The sequence below is a fragment of the Labeo rohita genome, unplaced genomic scaffold (genome assembly GCF_022985175.1).
Source record: "Labeo rohita strain BAU-BD-2019 unplaced genomic scaffold, IGBB_LRoh.1.0 scaffold_629, whole genome shotgun sequence".
Lineage (NCBI taxonomy): Eukaryota > Metazoa > Chordata > Actinopteri > Cypriniformes > Cyprinidae > Labeo > Labeo rohita.
The window spans coordinates 25,838-46,664 of NW_026129556.1; the positions used below are offsets into that span (position 1 = coordinate 25,838).

Genomic DNA, 20,827 nt, shown 5'->3' on the forward strand with positions numbered 1-20,827 from the left:
CATACCACAGTTGATCTTTAATCAATATGATTCTATGGAGTGGGAAAAGGCCCAGGATAAAGTTTAATAAATTATGTGCATCTCGTGATATTTGGATTTCCAGATCCTTGGCTCTATCAGATATTGTACCAAATTGACCATTCATCGGCACAATAACACTCAATTAGACTGGGTTACTATTAAAATAATAATGTCATGGCCATACAGCCCTATTGAGCACCTGTCTCAGTATTTAGACACAACCACAAATCCTATTATGAAGCACTCAAGAGAGGTACGGGCAAAGATTCACAAGATGCATAAATTATCACAATGTAAACAACCATACTCTTCCCTGTGGTATAATTCTGCTATTAGTATTGGGAAATCACCCATATATTGGAAGAAATGGCATATGAGTGGCTTGTGTACTGTGACAGATTTGTTTTAACAGGGTGTATTTATGTCTTACAATAATATTGTACAGAAGTATAATTTAAAGAGAAAAGATCATTTTTGGAAATATCTTCAAATCAGAAATTGTGTTTCCACAAAAATTCAGCGCACAAACGGAAACCATATCTTGGACTTCCTAACAACTGCCTCATCCCCAACAAAAAGCCTCTGTATTCTACAGGACGACCAACTATGTGCTCAGTAATGACTGCATTCATTTAAAGACAATATGGGAAAAGGACAATGGGATTGTAATCGGGGACGAAGAGTGGAAAAGAATTTTGTCAAATACAGGCAAATATGTAAGAGAAGCTAAAGGACAATTTACACAGTATAAAATCATACACAGGTTTTATTTGGCACCTCATAGACTCAATAGAATGGGTCTGACTAATAATAATGTTTGTTGGAAATGTCAAAAAGATACAGGTACTTTAATAATTGTATCTAGGATTGTCTACTTATTCAGCCTTTATGGCACCAAACTCAGATGCCAAATATTACAAAGGGAGAGTTCTCTGTGATCATGGTGGAGGTCTCCGTGACGGCTACAGTCATTTTGAGACACTGGAAAACTCCCAAAACCCCAGAGTTAAAAGAATGGGTCAGCATAACGACTAACACAGTTTCATACGAACGTTTGCTGTACAAACTACATAAGAATAAAGCAGGAATCCCTGTGGGTATTCCAGTTTGGGAGGACTTTTGGTCTTTTGTGACACTGTCTTTACAGGTGAGACAATAATTCTGACTTTTCATTAGTATTATTATTATGTTATTTTTGGTAATATTATTTATTTTCTCTCTCCTTATTTAGTATTTAGTCTATTTCTGTTAATTACAGCCACTGTGTATATTCTAGCCCTATGTGCAGTATTTGTATAAATTTGTAATATATGTTTTGGATGATGTTGTCATGTGCTAGATGAAAACAATAAAAACTTGAATTACAAAAAAAAAAAAAAAATGGAATTTGGGAACAAATAAAATTGAATTCATAGGGTCCTATGCCTCATAAAAGGACTGTCCAAAGAGATTTTCACCTATCACTGTGATCACTGTGGTAGCAGGTGTGTTCGGAACCTTTCTGTGTGGGATGTTGCTCCTCACAGACACGACCTGCAAGCCACCTGTCCGATCAAGAGGACACAGGGTGTTTAAAGAGGATTTCAGATGTCATTTGCAAATATTTTCTTTGCATTTATAGGGTTAGGTTTGTAAAGAAGCTGCACCTGGATGTTTAGATGGGTTGATCTCCACAGTTCTCTCCCGGGCTTCGGTGTGCACACCTTCAGGCTGAAAGAAAGACGGATAAAAAATGTAACTTAGTGGACGCACTGAAGATCTCTAAATCAAGTAATTGAGGACAGTTCATGACAGATTCCTGCAGAAATCACCAAAGCCTTCCTCTAAATGTTGACACGGCAGACTCACCACCACCTTCAGTTTCTTCATAATTTTGTCTTTGCCATTCGAGCTTTGTGCTTCAGCTTCGATCCACTGCTTGTTCGGCTCCATGGGGATGATGATGAGAGGGACGGCTGTGGAGGACATGGAGTCAACGGAAACTTTTATCTTCGGTTTCGTTTTTTGGCTGGCACTGCTGCAAATACCCTCCGATGTCCTAAATCTAATATTCACCTTTTGGTATAAGACAAAACAACACCTTAAGCATGCGGAGAAACTGTGCAGTACAGTCAGTTAAATCTTGTAAAAGCATGACATGAAATAACAGTAAAAACAGTTTTAGTTTCATCAGTTTTATTCAGAGGCCAAAACTGATCATAAATTTAATGCAAATTGATGCAGCTGCTGATATTTAAATGAGCAAAAAGTAAGATGAAATTCTGATGCTTGTCGTGTAAATTAAGGAGATCTTTATAACACTTACAAAGAGTGATATAAATCTCAGCTGTCACTCTGTATTTCCCACTATATCTTATGATCATATTTAAATGCTTAGTTTTATGAGAAAGGCCCTGTAGTTTCAAAACATATAATGCAATGCAATGCAATGCAATGAAGATTGAAAGACGAACAAACAAACAAACGTTCCTCAAAAGCCTGACCATAATGCTTGCAACTTTTGATGATTTTTCTAAACAACGATGTCTGGAGTATCAAGTGAACCAGGGTTGCTTCAGTCCAAGTAAACCTTGGATCTTGAATATTCACAACATCATATATATTCTTAGATTTACTTTATAAAAATCACTACATTGCACAGCAAAAGGACATGTGAAGCATGAGCTGAAGTGGACGTTTGTACAATTTTAAATAAAAATAAAAAAGTCTAAACTTTCAATCAGACAACAGAAGGTATTGAGTAAATTGCATGCAATAGCTTTAACAGCTGCGTTTTGATCATGTTGATCATTTAGAGGTCTTAAAAATTTGCATATCAAATATGATACAGTAGGTTTTATAAGATTAGTACAATGTGTCAGTAAACTGCACATACTGTCAGCTTCTCATCGCCGTAATTGTGAAGAACAGCCTTTATTTCCAGTTGTTCATTGTGCACCACTGAGTAAGGCATCTTCAGATCGATAAAAAAATCTTTTCTAACAGTGATCTCATAAGGATCGGCCACACATATTCCTGCAGAGAAACAAAGGAAGTGTCAAAGAACAACAAATAATAATAATAAATAGGGATGTACTGTACTTGTACTAATTGAAATGCTCTGATACCACACAGCGTGTGTTTAGACAAAGCAACAGCAACAATGGAACAACAGAAAGCAGAATGGAGTTATTAGAGATTAAGGATGTCTATGAAGTACATACAAGGGCATGGAATTAAGTATTGCACCCAGTTCAAGACAGCAGTTCAAAATAGTAATAGACTAAACCCCTACCTCACTTCAGTTTGGTGTTTGACAAAACAGAGCAAGTGGAAATAGAAAGCAAGATCTATATTACTATAGCTCTCTAAACCACTTTATTCAAGCCAGAGGAAGACAAACGTTTTGCTGAAAGATGCACGATACACAATCTTCCAGCTTAGGGTAAAGTCATTATATACATTAACAATAATTTGGGACAAATATAATGTGATTTATACATAATATAATGTAACAGAGTCCTGAGTCACTGTGGACAGTCTTTAACCTCTTGGGGTCGACGGTGGCGCCGGCGACGCCAATTGCATCTGCTCATGACAGGAGCAAAAAGAACTCATACATATAGGAGTAATACATCATTTAAATCTGTAGAGGGTCTACTTTTATTTGTGTACACTCACAATATCAACAAAACATTATGCTTTTGCAAAACAAAGAAAATAAACAGGGTGCGCATTCAGCAGTGTCCGTCTCCACACGTATCATTTTGAAATGCGTCAGTAAAATGAACTAAAACTCAGTGAATACGTGACACACACACATGAGAGAGATATCTATAGAAAGCTTGATACTTTTACTTTTAGATGAAGCCCCTCTTGCCGAAAACAAATATTCTCTGATGAAGTAATCCGTATGAAACCAGCACTAACGTAACCGCCCACATCACCCTAAACAAAGCACGGAGACTTTTTTTCCATGTTCATCTGGGCTACTTGTCCTTTCTGGAAAAAGATGCGCTGTGAGGAATAAGATATCACAGGAAGAACACGATGTGACACACGGCGCGATCCATCAGAGGAGATATTTACATGAGTAAGTGTTTCTTTTATTAGCCTGCTTGCGTTATTAGCTGTTACTGTGTTACTGTGACAGAACTTGTACACATTTTGCTAGTTAAGACTTTTTTCAAACTATAATTCATGACTACAGCAAGTGAAACATTATAAAGTAGGATTCATTTCATTGCATCAAAATGTCTCACGACACCAGGATGTTTTTTTATCGTTCTATAGAATAGACAACAATGCGATATAAAGGTAATAGTGTTTACACTTACGCTTAACAATAATAATAGTTTCCCCGATATAAAATGTTTTTGTATTGTACAATACATACAAAGTATGCTTATGTTTATGATTTAAAGATCATGTTATTTAGTTATTTATTTATTGTATAACAATAGGATGTAATATGAGTGTTTACACTGAGTGTATGTTTAGACCATGTTTATCAATACTCTGCTCTCGAATAGATGTTTAACGTGAAAAACAATAATTATTAGTTTCTCAGATATAAAATGTTGTTTTTACGTTAGTACACATGCGCGAGTCTATGGCTATGAATTCATACACTATTTACGCTATATATATTTTACAGATGCTCCTGATATTAACATGCTCACAGATGTTTTCTTATGTTGTTTGTTTTTTAGTGATCTGATACCTGCACAACAGATGAATCCTGCTGTCTTTCAAACTGAGAGCGCTGTACTAACATCAGATCTTCAACTACACATATTCTAGTGTAAAAAGTTCCTTGACTACTGGTGATGAGTTTTGCAAGCACTTAAATATCAGGTATGATTTACTTGTTTCACTTGTTGAACAGAATTCAGAAAACAGTTTTCAGAAACTACACAAAGTCTGTTCACATCTCTGTGGTTAGATCAGGGTGCTCAACAATGTGTACTTGACCTTCATTATGTATATTTTGATGATACTGTGTTGTAAATAAAATACAAATAATCTAAAACTCCATTCTTTGAATCTCTCATTGTTTCTTACCTGACAGTCACAGTCTCACTGATGGGCCATTAGAGGAGGGCCTTTTGTCTCTCAGGTGTGAATTGCTAAATATTCATGGGTCATTGCCACTCCTTCACATATTCCCTTTCGATCACAAAAAATGTCTTAGAAAATTTACATTAATATATTGTTTTCTCTGAACGAGTGAACAAGATGATTTTCACATCATTTTGTAGAAAAAAACTAGACTACCACATCCAGTTCTCAAAAGTCTTGTGAACAAATGTTCTGAATGTGTTTCATGGTCATATTTCAGCGACTTAAAACATTTAGTTTTTCACTAACCACGCATAAACGTTGTTTTCTTAAGAACACACACATGTACATTCATGTTGCTTGCATATTATTGTAGCCCAGTTTGTGCTGATTACAGTGTAATCAGACTTCAGCCATTAATATGTTTTTAACATACTGAAATCCAGGGCCCCAAAACACCCTCAGACCCCAGAGGGTTAACCTTTATGTTGTTAAACTATATACACAATCAAACTTCGCTGAAATATCCATCAAATAAATTAATTAATTAATAATAATAATAAAAACTGAAATAAGAGCGTGTGGTTTATCTGTCAATCAGATGCGCAGGAAAGTTATATTCGTTATTACAGCAAAAGTAGAGTTGTCTTTCAGAATCGTCGGTCCAATTAGGTTATTATTATAATAAAGTGATACATCATTAAGATGAATAAAATACCAAAAATAAAAATATTGGTATCGGACTCATTCTGGAAAAAGTGGTATCGGTGCATCCCCAATAAATAACAAACAAGAGTGTCTTTTTACCAAAGGTCTTGGACAGGCTGATGGCTGTGATCTGCCAGGTTGTGATGGAGTCTTTTAGTGTTTCAGTTGTTAAGGTAGATGTTTCAACACTAGAAACAAAACAAGACACTGTTATGAACAAATCTTTTCAACATCTATTGCCAGTTCTGCCAAAATTTTGGAAATAAATATTATTAATACTAACCCACATTATTTGCTTACCACCACTTTAGTTTTCATTTCAGGATTTACCTTAAAGGAACACTTCACTTTTTTTTGACAATAGGCTGATTTTCGGACTCCCCTAGAGTTAGACAGTTGAGTTTTACAGTTTTCAAATCCATGCAGCCGATTGCCGGCTCTGGCGGTAGCATTTTTAACATAGCTTAGTATAGATCATTGAATCAGATTAGACAGTTAGCATCTCGCTAAAAAATGACCAAAGAGTTTCAATATTTTTCTTATTTATTGTAATCTTGACTCTTTTGTAGTTAAGACTGACGGAAAATGAAAAGTTGCGATTTTCTAGGCCGATATGGCTAGGGACTATACTCTCATTCCGGCGTAATAATCAAAGAATTTTGCTGCTGTACAATGGGTACATGGGCGCCTGAAAATAGGCTAACTTCTGTCAACATAACCAACGTGACTACCTGCTTGCACAGGGAGACTATTTTCAGGTGCTGTGTAATATCATTGCGCCTGCTGCACAGTAAAGCAAAGTTCCTTAATTATTATGCTGGAATGAGAGTATAGTCTCTAGCCATATCGACCTAGAAAATCGCAACTTTTCATTTGTCGTCGGTCTTAGTACACAATGTAACTACAGAAGTGTCAAGTTTTAAATAAAAAGGAAAAATATCAAAACTCTTTGGTCATTTTTATATATATATTTATATATATTTATATATATATATATATAGATTTTTTTTTTTTTTTTTTTTGTAAACAAAATATTACATTTATCTCACCATGAACTTGGTGAGCAAGCAGGAAGATCAATCTCCTTCCAAAGCCAGCTTTCAGGAAAATGAGTGCGCACCATCACGTTTTCTGATTCCTCCTCCAAATCATCTTCCTCACCTAAACAAGAAACAAACTAGTATACACCATTTGAAAGTTTGGGACCAGTATTTATATCTGACCAGATGATCTTTGGAACTTTTGCATCCGATGACCCCTTTAAAGACAAGTAGTCGTATAGCGTAGTTTTGGGTTTTTTAGCCTGTTTACTGTCACATCTTTTAGGCGTTGTCCTGTCAGAAATGACAAAGAGCAGCTTTCCACAACACAGATTCAATGGCGAGGGTTGGGTTGTTTTTTCCCTGGTGGGCATGGTTTTCTGATTATGACGCATGTCACTCTGTCTCTACTGTATCTGTATGTTTTTATTATTATTGTCATGTCACACATTCGTTTGTTATTTTTTAGCACCATCTTGTGCCAGTTTGGGGTAACAACAAAGAACATTGACAATTGTGGGCTATTTTCCTAGTGGTTGATTTAGAGCAGGAATAGACAACGTTGGTCCTGGAGTGCCGATGACCTGCAGAGTTTAGTTCCAAATCCAATCAAACACACCTGAACAAGCTAATTGAGGTCTTGAGGATTACTAGGACCACAAGCAGGTGAGTTTTTTTTTTCAGGGTTGGAACTAATCTCTGCAGGACATCGGCACTCCAGGACCGACGTTGCCTATCCCTGATTTAGACCATATGACACTTAGGTTAAAGGTTAACCAGGAAGTAATCGCAGTCTCTTTATGTGACGTTTCTTTACTCTGTTTCCTTTGCGTTTGTGCCTTGGAAAGGCTTTGCCTGTAAGTCTGTTACTTATGTGTTTGTAATGTATGTGCAAGTGTAAATGTAAAATTCATAAGTTAGAGTTTAAAATAAACTACTCTTCAGTGATAACAATACTAAGCAGAGCATGAAAGTAGCCCTTTGTTTATGTTTGTTCAGATAACATGGATAATAATAATAAATATAATAATAATAATAAATATTTGCATTTATTTGTGAACTCTCTGTAACAAGACCTTTGTAATCTTTATATGTTTCAGATTTACAAAAAAAAAAACGGGAGGCAAAATAACAACAATAAAATGTTCAGCTTTACTCCTGCGTCTGCCCCTTTCCTGACTTCTGACTGTTACAGTAGGTACTCAACGAAAATGCCTATTACCGCCAGTCTTACCATCACGGTAATGTCACAGCAGCAAATACAAATCAGTCAGATGTGAAACCTGTTTGCAAAGTCACCAGTAGGTGGTGTAAAGGGATTTTTGATATTGTATCAACATGTCATGTGTTTGCTTGAGAATGAAGATTGTATATTATTGATGAACACCCGCTGTCAACAAGCAACATCATTAAAGAAAAGAGAAACACAAGAACTACAACTGACTTCAGCCACAGCCTTGGATGAAATCAACTGGTAAAAGCAAACAAGAAAAAAATGTTGTATTTCTCAAGATCTGATTAAACAACTCCACAGACAGCATAACCAGCTTCACTCATTACTAACCAGACTGACTTTATTTTATGTCTGTGGAATCTCTTATTGAGAATCAGCAGGTTTAGATGTTGATGTTTCGTTGGTCAATAGAGGAAAAGAAAGAAAAACAAACAAAAACACGATGCCACCATAATTGTGGTCAAGGTTTGCTTTAGTTTGTCTCTTGACCCTTCGAGTAATTTAAAGTACTTTGCTTCTAAGCAAGTGCAATATTGTTTTATGGCAAACATTTGTGCACTGCTGAATCATAAGCTTGAAGTAGCAGATTAGCTTACACTTTCTGCTAATGGCTAATTTGGATGAACATCATGAAGTGGTCTTTCATTTTGATTTGTTGACTGACACTGAACTATTGCAAAACTGCAAAAAAAAAAAAAGTCATTAAACAGATGTCACTATAATGCTTCAATATTGTAAGAAAAAAAACACTCCATGAGTTCAAGCTTTTAGACATGAACACTTATCATATGATCCTCCACAGTGCTGACAATAATTATTCATACTGCACTGCATGATGGGAGTTTTTACTGTGTTGTTACCCAGCACGAAGCGTTTTGTTGATTGTCACCTTTGATGAGATTCATATGCTGGTTCTTAAAGTCTGTGTGCGTCAAAGTAGTACAAGCATGCAAATTTTCATATTCATTACACATTTTTAGTTCATTCACAGTAAATGTTAGAGAAACACTTTGCTTGTATGCTGTAATTTCACAGGTTTGGTAGTGCAAAACTTAAACATACCAGATGAAAAAGGCAAGCTCATGTAATTTATCCTACTATATAAAAACAGTATGAATGAATTTGTGTAATTCAAGTTGGAGGGGCTTGGGGTCTGGAATAGAATCTATAGAATCTAGTTTGTTTGGGTAGAGAATACCTAAAATTAACGGCTATGACAAACTAAAAAAAAGTAGGTAAAGTCTACACAACAAAAAGCCCAGTGTTAAATGAACTCTCGCGGGAGTTTATTTGAGTCCACACTCAAGAGTGTTAAAATGAACACTGAAGCAGTGTTAGAGTTAATGAGGTAAGTAAGTGATTCATTCAGTGATAATTGACCATTTTTGAAAACACCTGATGTCAATAAGCAGAATCACCAAAAGGAGAAATCAGAAATCATTTTTACACCATTAGTGTTACACAGTGTTAGCATTAGTTAGGTTCTTGAGTCTTAACTTTTTAGTATTAGTTTTTGTTTAGCTGCTGGAACTGAGTTAACCCTCTCGGGTCATTTGTGGCAGATTTTCTGATAACGCCAAAAAGAACTTCAATTACTACGTCATTTTTGATCGTACAGATAAGAGCAATACATCAGTCGAATCTGTAAGGAATCTACTTTTACTTGTGTACACTCAAAAATAACAACAACACTCTGTGGTTTTGTGAAATAAAGAAAACAGACAGGGTATGCAGTCTGCTGCGTTGTTCTCTGTGATCGTCATTAAGAAATGCATCACTAAAATGAAGTGAAACTCAGTGAATACTCCACACAGAGACATCAGTATATCTATAGAAAGCCTGACATGTGTACTTTTAAATAAAGTAAGTCTTATCGAAAACAAATATCATGTGTTAAAGTAATCTGTATGAAACCAACACCATGTCCAGTTTTTCTCGTCAGACCTAATTATTTTTTATTTGATCACGCCCACGAGCTACTTTTGCTTTGATATTATAATCAGCCACGTGGAGGCGCAAGCGGCGAACCGCCCACATCAACGGAAACAAAGCAGCGAGACTGTCTTCATTGTTCATTTTGGCTACTTGCATCTGGTTACTGGAAGAAGACGCGCTGTGAGAAGTAAGATCTATATTTTCCTCAGAGGAAGAGTGCGAAGCGACGCACGGCGAGATCCACCGAAAGAGTAAGACTTTCTTGTATTAGCCTACTTACGTTAGTTGTTGTGTTACAGTAACATATTACTTGTACACATTATAGAATAATAAATAAATAATAAGAAATAATAAATTAGTTTCCCAGACATAAAATGGTTTTGTATTGTATAATACATACAAAGCATGCTTGTGTTTATGACTATAAAATCATATTTATTTATTTATTGTATAAAAATAGGGTAATGAGTTTATTATTAATACTCTGTTCATGAATAGATGTTTAACATGCTAAACAATAATTAGTTCCTCAGATATAAAATGCCATTTTTTAAAGGTAGTATAAAGCATGTGTGAGTCTATGACTACAAAATCATACTATATGTATATATTACAGATGCTCCTGATATTAACATGCTCACAGATGTTTTTTTTTCTAGTGATCTGATACCTGCACCGCAGATGAATGCTACATGAATGCCACATGAAGAGTGCTGTACCAATATCAGATGTTCAACTACACTGATATTTTATTGCAAAACAAGTTCCTGGACTACTGATGATGAGTTCTGTTTCTTAAATCCATTGAAAGAAGCAGCAAGGTTGATTATGTCTTAACATAATTAAGACCACATGATCACCTTGATGATATATTTTATCTCTGTATTGTATTTTTTTTGTACTTCTGTATTTTATTAGCTTCCATTTGCTATTGTTTGTAGCGCTTTTGGTTTTTAGAAAATGTATTTTTATTATTATTACCTCTCAGGTGAAGCTCTTGACTGGGACTCTCCCTGAAAATAAAGAAAAAGCATGGGAGGCATGGAGGAATCATTCCATAGCTTACATTAGGACTCCACCTACAGCTACCTACTGTTTGTTGACTTATGGTAGTTAACTTAGCATGCTAATTGACTAACATGCTAACTAGTTGCCATTCTTTCTAATGTAGCTTGTCAGCTATTAGGTTAACCATACATTACATTATCATTAAGTTAGCATAGCATGCTAATCTGTCTAACATGCTAAGTCTTGTTTATTTGTTTATTATATATATATATATATATATATATATATATATTATATTTGTTAAATATATATAAAAAGACAGAATCTTTTGTTGTGGAATCACAAGGCTGGTTTAAATTTTTCGAGGAAATCATTATTTGATTTGAATCACTGAATTTGTTTAGAGTCTATCTCTGAGTTCTATTTTAAATAAAGGAAAAATAACTAAGAAATTAGACTTTAAATGAGTTTAGCGATTCAGGTCAAACAATGATTATGTTAAAACATAATCATCACATGATCACCTTTCCTCTGGTTTACCTGGTTGTTATAACTCAGTTACAGCAGCAAAACAAAATTTAAAGTTGAAAATGTAAGTGCCAAGAGCCCAACTAATGCAAACACTTATCACTATAATAATGACATACAAAAATGTGATTTTCTCCTTTGGTGATTCTGCTTGTTAACATCAGGTGTCTTCAATAATGGTCAATCATCACATTAACTTTAACTCTGTTACAGTGTTGATTTGACACTCTTCAGTGTTACCTTTAACACTCTTGAGTGTGGACTCAAATAAACTCCTAGGAGAGTTCATTTAACACTGGGCTTTTTGCTGTGTGCAAACATGTCCCTGCGGGCCCATGCTGGATTTTTGCAGGCACAGTGTGCTAGGAACAGCCCACACCAAACCTGAACAGGCCCATTGCAGGCTTGCACAGGTGGGGCCCACAGCTTTGGGCTCACCGAGGACTAGTGGACTATGCACATTAATCTCATGACGGCCAAGTGTGGGCCAGCCCGTTCTGGCCCAGAACAACTTATGTACCTTTGGGCCCATGCAGATTTTGTGTAATGCAACTAGGAGAATATTAAAAAAGACTGGCCATTCTTTTTCTGGCTCACAAGATCTACTTTCCTGCAGAGTTTAGCTCTATCCCTAATCAAACACACCTGAGCATGCTAATCAATGTCTTCAGGATCATTAGAAAATCACTGGTGGGTGAGTTTGAGCAAAGTTGGAGCTAAACTCTGCAGGAAAGTGGATGTCACAGGCCAGATTTGAGGATCCCTGATTTAGGCCTATTTGCTTTTTAGAGGCTGATTGAAAGTAGTCCTTTCAGTCAAGTCCTCCTGATTTTAAAGTTGCGAGTGAGATAAAGGCATGGTTGTGGAATTCAAGAGACAGAGCAGGTGGATGAAATGAGCCCTGTCACCGTCTGCTGACTATTTATAGTAATTTATAGTAGCTAAAAGGATATATATGAAACAGATATATTGTTGTACATTAATAGTACGGCCCTGTGTGGGCCTAGTGATGGCTGCCTGGGGGCTAAGCGAAGGCTGCATAGTCTCAGCAAAGCAAAGTAGCAAAGTCTCAGTGGCCCTGTGCTGGCAGCCTGCTGGGGGCCCTTAGGCTAGCCCTAAGTCAGTGCAAGCTTGTTTGTAGGATATGTAAATGAAGAATTTTTTTTTTTTTTTCTTACAAAGTTTGTCCAGTATTGTCAAAAATGAGGTCAGATGATCATTGGACCAAGCCGCATGACTAATGGATTGGATTTTTACTATTCATTACCATTCCCAAGAAATACCTCTTCGAAGTAGATTGTGCCTATATTTGTTGACCATATTTTTAAACAACTCCACAAACAGCATCACCAGCTTCAAACATTACTAATCACACTTTATTTTTGTCAGACATCTACAAAAGCACTTATTGAGAATTAACAGAAATTTAGATGCCTTATTGTTTTGTTTGATGTTACCATCAAGGTGATTAGTGTTTGTTTTAGTTGGGCTCTTGACCCTTGACTTTATCATATTATATTCTTTTGGGGCAGCTGTAACTGTTTTTAAAGCACATGTGTTATGACAAGGAATGCCAAAAACAGACTGCAACCAGGTAATATTGGTTTGTTATTGAAGGTAACAACCCAGTGATCATCTAAATTTAATATGCAAGGTGTTATTAACCTAATATTTCTAAAATAACAAAAAGAAAAAAAATCAGTGTATGAATCTCAACAATGGTGACAATAGAAAGCATTATGCTGCAGTGCATGCTGGGTAACTAGTCTCTGTGCAGTGAGTGCACATTGACCTCACACTGAGGGTGCTCTGAGGTTACACTTTTAGCCCACTGTTACCTCACATTGTGACCACATCACAGGTATCCTGGGAGCTCATGGTGAGATCAGTGTGAGATCAAATTGTTCACTGGGAACATTGTAGCCATAAATTACCCACAAGCACTCTAACATTTTACAACTGTTTCTATACATTATAATAATGTGAAAATGCAATTTAGCATAAAAAAAGCAATGAAGCATTTGACAGTTGCGTAGGCAGATAATTTTCTTGCTGAAATCACTTTTTGAGAGCTGTGAAAATATATTTTGCAAATAAAGCTAAAATCTCACTGCGGGCCAGAAGAAACTCTTTCTCTGCGAAGTCCTCCGTGTGGTGTTTCATCTTCCTGCAGCAGTGCAGGAAGACTGCAACACATTCCTCTCCATATACGATGAATGAAGCCCGTCGCTCACAGGAGTAGCCGAGTTTATTGTCTTGCAGTCCATCCACACAGCACTTTTTCAGTTCACCAGAGTACTGACCAGCTGAGAAGATAAAGTTAGTGTAAAAACAATGAGGACAGAAATAGCACAACTGCATAAAAAGAGATGCACGATTTAGGAGAAAATCTAATTGTGTTTTTTTTCTCGGGATAGGATGGTAAATCGATGCATTGTGATTTGGTGAGTGGTTAAATGTATTTGCACCTCGGCTGATGTTTTTATGATGCAAGATTAATGTAAACAGCCCACTATGAACACCCTTGTAATTGTCTTTTTTGCTTAGTGTAATGTTAATTGTTTTCAATAATAAGAACTGAAACAGTTTATGTATTCATTTATGGTGCTGTTCCCCTTTAAAAACATTGCCCACAATGCTGTTCAGTTTTTGAGGGCACGCTAGAATAAAGAACAACCGAGTATGTGTGTGCACAGCAAAACTGAATGGATCCCAATAAAAACCTTCACAAAACTCCAGTAAAACAGTTATGTTGTTCTTAAATCAAGTCATCACTGGTAATTATTGCTTGCTAAGCAAAGACGACACAACAAGCATCTGGTGCCAAAATCCGGGAAGCGATTTAAAAGACTACTCAGAAAATGGAGAACTGTAACTGTTCCTTAACAAGACTTTTGCAAGAGATTGAAATAGAGCTAAACAAAAAAAAAGAAAAAGAAAAAGAAAAACGTAATAGTTACATAAAATAGTTACAACTACCCAAGTTGATTATCAACAAGTTTAACAGTAAAATTAGTCTGTGGCAAGACTTTTGGAATCAGTTATTCACAAAATTATGCACTGAGCAAAACAGAGAAGTTTCAGTTACTTAAAGACTTATCTTAAAGATGTATCTAGACATACCTATGAACCTTTTCAAACTTTATAAATGATTATTTTAGGTTCAAGTGGTGTGTGTAAGGAATTGGAAGCAAACAGAGTAAGACTGTTTCTAAAGCATTCAGTGCCATCTGCTGTTAAAAACTAAGCTCAGAATCAATTCACGAGAGATTTGTGACGCATTTGGAAAATTTCAGAATCAATCCACAAATTGTGATGCATTGCTTTATCGTTTAGAAAACAAAAACAAAAAAAAAAAAACACTGGCGGTGCTCATTTGTAGGGCTGCACTATATGGCCCAATTTCTGTTTTGGCAATAAAATAAAAGGCAATAAAATGAAAATAATTATTATTTTCATTATTACTAAAACATTTTTTTAATTATGCTGTCTTAATGTCTTTATTTTAAACATTAAACCATTAAACGTTTATTTAATGCAAAACTGCAGGGAGACCTTGAAAGCTTCTTTTGTTGATAAGCCCTTCTCATTACAAATTTGGGAAGATGGTTGGTGCATGTTTTAATTCCAAATCCACAGTATAAGCAACCCATACTCAGAGCAGATACAGAAGTGAGTTTGTACAGAGCAGCATTTAATATAAACTGAGATGCTGATAACACTATTATAAGATGCTTGTGTGTAAAAGAATACTCTGAAACACACACCACATATATTTACTGAAATAAATCACACTTAGCTATGACAACAATTTCGGGTTTTATTTAAATAATTATGCAGCCCTAGTAAAACAACAACCTTACCCAGTGTAGTGGTGATCTGCAGATCTGCGTTTTCTCTTAGATGGGACAGGGCACTCATTATCTACAAGAACATGAGAGGTCTGTTTGGGAATGCAGAGCATGACAACAGTGACACTTCAATTCTAGCTAAATTAACTGTTCAACTTACTTGTCCTGGTGTTGGTTCCTCCTGCAGTGCTGGATTCAAACATCAGACCTGCATCAATGAAAACCCCCATACTGTCCTTTCCACTTCCTGCCGTACAGCCGGTGTCATGCTTCTCTATGACATCCCAGATCTAAAGCAGCAAAGAGATCAGGTCATTTTAAGTGTAAAACTACTGAGGTTATTGTACACAAGTTTAATTACCATTGTCTGAGTGAGTCTGTTCTTGTCATTAAGGGCATAGACACCCTTATCTACAGCGACCAGCACGACTTTAGCTCCAGGATCTCCAGTGATTTTCAATTTGACAGCTTTTCCTGGGCTATTTTGTGTTGGGTCCTTCACCTCGACTTTGAGCTGCAATTAAAAACAGTATGAACATGCTCATGAATGTTGATGGTTTCTATAGGCACTCATGCTCTTGGTTTCACCCACCGTTCCCAAGCAAGTGTCGTTCACATCGACCCACACTGAATCAGACACCACCTCGGATGAGCCCACATGGTAATAAGCCACAAAGCGGAAGGACGGCACTATGTCTTTGGTTACAAGTAGAGATAGAGTCACTAGAGATTGTCCACTTCGCTTAAACCTGTCTGCTTTAACAATCTGACCTTTACTCAAAATCTGTGGGAATAATGACAAATACAGGCAGCATTAATTAACATTAATATATTTAGAATTATTTATAATTTAATACAAAAAAGAAACTGCAAAACAGCTACAAGCAGCAAGGCACACCAGGCAAAATGAGAAGCTACACAGTAAAACCCCAAGTGTTAAATTAACACTCCCAGTGTATATATAATTATATAATATTTATAATTCTCACTCAGAGTGTTAAAAAAGTAACACTGAAGCAATGCTAAATTTAAAGAATTACTCCATTTTCAGAACAAAAATTTACTCAACCCATTGTCATCCAAGATGTTCATGTCTTTCTTTCTTCAGTCGTAAAGAAGTTATGTTTTTTTGAGGAAAAAATGCAGCATTTTTGTTCATATAATGGACTGATATGGTGTCCCGATTTTGAACTTTCAAAATGCAGTGTAAATGTGACTTCAAACGATTCCAAATGCGGTTGTAAACAATCTTATCTAGCATAATGATCGGTTATTGTAATAAAAATAATACAATTTATATACTTTTTGAATGCTCCTCTTGTCTTACCCTAACTGTCATGAACTGGTACAAAAACAGTTCAGGTAGAGTATGTCGAAAAGCTCCCATATCATGTTCTCCCTCAACTTCAAAATCATCCTATATCGCTGTTTTACCTTTTTTGTTAAAGGTGTTTGATCTTCTTTGCATGTTCACTTTGCAAAGACTGGGTCGGAACTTCTGCAGTGATGTAGGATGATTTTGAAATGATTTTTGAAGTTGAGGGAGAAAATACAATTGTAGTTTTTCGACATACCCTAACTGTCTTGAGTCAGAATACACCGAGTTCAGGGAGAGAAAGGCAAGACAAGCGTTTGAGATTAAAAAGGATTTAAATTGTATTTTTTTTTAAATGAAAATAACCAACCGTTTCGCCTGATAACACCCTTCTTCCTCAGCTGGGATCGTTTACAACCGCATTCAGGATTGTTTGAAGCTGCATTTAAACTGCCGTTTGGAAGTTCAAAATCGGGGCACCATATCAGTCCATTATATGGAGAAAAATGCAGAAATGTTTTCCTCAAAAAAACAATTTCTTTATGACTGAAGAAAGAAAGACATGAACATCTTGGATGACAATAGGGTGAGTACATTATATGTGAATCTTTGTTTTGGAAGTGGACTTCTCCTTTAATAAGACTGTTGTTAACAAGCAGAATCACTAAAGGAGAAAGAAAATCACAGTTTCACCATCATAGTGGTCAGTGTTGCTTTAGTTGGACTCTCTGCTGTAACTAAGTTATAAGAGCCGGAAAAGCAAAGAGAAAAGATGATGATGTGTTGATCTGAATCACTAAACATCTAATATTTTAATATCTGAGTTACATTTATGTTGTTGATAACAGCAGCTCTGAGATTCTACAGTAGAAGGATCCAGCCTTTTAATATAATCCAAAAGATTTCTTAAAAGTTGCTCTAATCAAAAGAATAAATAAATATAAAAAACATTTTTTTTGTCACCGTTGTTGAGGTTCACAGGCTGACTCTCTTTTTTTTATTTTATGATCAGAACAACTTTAAAGAAATGTTTTGGTTTAAATTGAAAAAGCTGGGTCTGCTGTAGAATCACAGAGCTGTTATAATCAATGGTGTAACTCCAGCTCTAAATGGGTTAAGTGATTCTGATTAAATGATGATTATGTAAAAACATGCCAACAACACATGAACATAACTCAGTTACATCAGCCAAACAATGCAGTGTTATAAAAGTAAGGGTCAAGAGTCAGCTAAACACTGATCACTGTAATGGTGACTTGACCCTCGGGGGGTCTGAGGTGATTTGATGTCCTGACATTTGTGCTTATTTCAGCTACTTATGACATACTATTGACCAACATGTAATCTTTTTGTATTCAGCACAAACTGTACTACAGTAATATGTGAGCAAGATGGATGTACATGTTTGCATGTTTTAGAAAAAAAGATTATGCATGGTTAGAAAGTTTTGGGAAAATAAAGTAGCTGAAATAAGGCCATAAAACTCATACTGAATAGTCCTGAACAAGGCTTTTGAGTAATCACTCTTGTGAATATTAACTTCAAAATGATGTAAAAATTATTGTGCTTACTCTTTCACAGAAAACAATATATTGATGTAAATTTTCTAAAACATGTTTTGTGATGAAAGGAATATGCAAGGGAATGACAATGGCCATGAATATTTAGTGATTCACACCTGAGAGACAAAAGGCCGTCCCCTAATGGCCTATCAGTGTGACTGTCACTATGAGACAGGTAACAAAGAATGTGAGAGTAAGATAATGGGGGGTTTTGGTCGTTTTTATTTCATTTACAACACAGTATTATCAAAACATACATAATGAAGGTCAAAGACACATTATTGTACTCAGTGACGTAACCACAGAGATGTGAACAGACCTTGTGTCATTCCTGTTCAGCAAATGAAACTAGTAAACCATACCTGACATTGATTTTAATTTGATTGACATGATTGTAAGGAGTGAGATCTTGTTTCTGGATATATTAACGTCCTGGGGTCGGCGGGAGCACTCGCATATTTTCCAGATGTGAGCAAAAAGAATTTTAATTGCTCCCTCAATTTTGATTGGACACATAAAAGTAATACATCACCTGAATTTGTAGAAAGTTTACTTTTATTTGTGTGCGCTCAACATATCAACAAATGTTCGTATTTTTTTTAAATAAAGAAAATATACAGGGTGTCCTTTCTTCTCAGTCTCCATGAATATCCAGTTGAAATGCGTCACTAAAATGAACTAAAACTCAGCGAATACATGACACACAAACATGAGAGATATATCTATAGAAAGCTTGGAATGTCTACTTTTAAATGAAGTAAGTTTAATCAAAAACACATATTCTGTGTGTAAGTAATCCGTATGAAACCAATACCATGTCCTGTTTTCCCATCTGACCTCATTACCGCGGTGCTATTGTTATTACAAACATCCACGTGAAAGACGCGCGAAATGAACGCCCACATCAACTCATAAACAAAGCAGCAACGTGTTTGTGTCGGATACTTCGTTTTTGAAAGAGGGCGTTGAGAAGAAAAAGCCTTGTATTTACTCCGGATGAGGACGCGCTGAGAGAAACAGACTGAGCTTGTTTATCTCACAAACAGAACACGAGCGCGACTACAGCAGCTGACCAGAGGATCTCTAATACAGTGTAAGTAATGTTTCTTATTGGCATTAGATAATGTGTTGTTGAGACATAAACTGGAACGCATTTACTAGTTGGACTTTTTCAAAACTATAATTCCTGACTAAAATATGTGAAATCGAGTGCAACATTTTGAAAAATCATAGGCAATTTTTCAATGCATCTGTAAGGCGTCAAAAATGTTTTATGTTTCATGAACAAATCGACATTAAAGTAGGGCTAATGTTTAAACGATATAAAAGTAATGTATAAGAATGCTTAGACCAGTCTTTACTGTTGAATACTCTGTCTGCAAATATCTGCTCAAACGTGTACATAATGTGCTCAATAATAATTTAGTTTCTCAGATGTTGTTTTTGTACTGTATAATAATACAGTATAATAAATACAAAGCACGTGTGCATATGATAGCTATAAAATCACACGGGCAATATTAGTGACTGCTAATGTAACAATATTGCTCTAGGCCTATTCAATGTGCTCACTGATTTATTCATTTATACCAGATACCTATATGAATATTTTTTAGGATAGAAATTATAGAACTAATGATTTTATTTAGTAAGGATACTTTAAACTGCTCCTGATATTAACATGCTCACAGATGTTTTTTGTTTTGCTTTAGTTGTTTGTGATCTGATACCTGCACAACAGATGAATCCTGCAAACTTTTCCTCTGAGAGCACTGTACCAACATCAGATCTTCAACTACACTGATTTTCTATTGGTAAAACAAGTTCCTTGACTACTGATGATGAGTTTTGCAAGCACTTAAATATTAGGTATGATTTACTTGTGTTACTTGTTGAACAGAATTCAGAAAACAGTTTTCAGGAATTACACACCATCTGTTCACATCTCTGTGGTTAGATCAGTGTGCTTAATAATGTGTCTTTGACCTTCATAATGTATGTTTATATTATACTGTGTTGCAAATAAAATACAGATAATCTAAAACCCCAATTTCTGAATCTTCTCTCATTGTTTCTTACCTGACAGTCACAGTCTCATTGATGGGCCATTAGAGGAGGGCCTTTTGTCTCTCAGGTGTGAATCACTAAATATTAGTGCCCATTGTCACTCCCTCGCATATTCCCTTTCGATCACAAAACACATCTTAGAAAATTTAAATAAGTATATTGTTTTTTGTGAATGACTGAATGAGATGATTTTCACATCATTTTGTAGAAAAAACTCTAAAAACTTGTCGAGCACCTTGATCGATCGCGATGTTCGGCACGGATTATCTGGTAATGTGAGACGTTCACAGATCGAATCTTGCACCTCCCGATCTGCTCTCACACAAATCGGGGCCGCCCCAATCACATCAAACATGTTTGATATTCAGGATTTTAAATCGGGATGATCACGGCTATGATTACGTCAGTACTTTAACAACAGCCAAAGTAGTACCTACAGGCACATAACGTATCAAATATGATTTATGGCCTGATTTATGACTGGATTTATGAGCGTATTTTTGACTCTGTCATTGTTG

The 20,827-nt window shown here is 35.8% G+C and overlaps 1 pseudogene; it reads right to left on the reverse strand.

Moving 5' to 3' along the window:
* The window catches only part of LOC127161366 (complement C3-like), a 33,554-nt pseudogene extending 17,405 nt beyond the window's left edge, over nt 1-16,149 (reverse strand).
* Between the last annotated feature and the right edge of the window lie 4,678 nt (nt 16,150-20,827).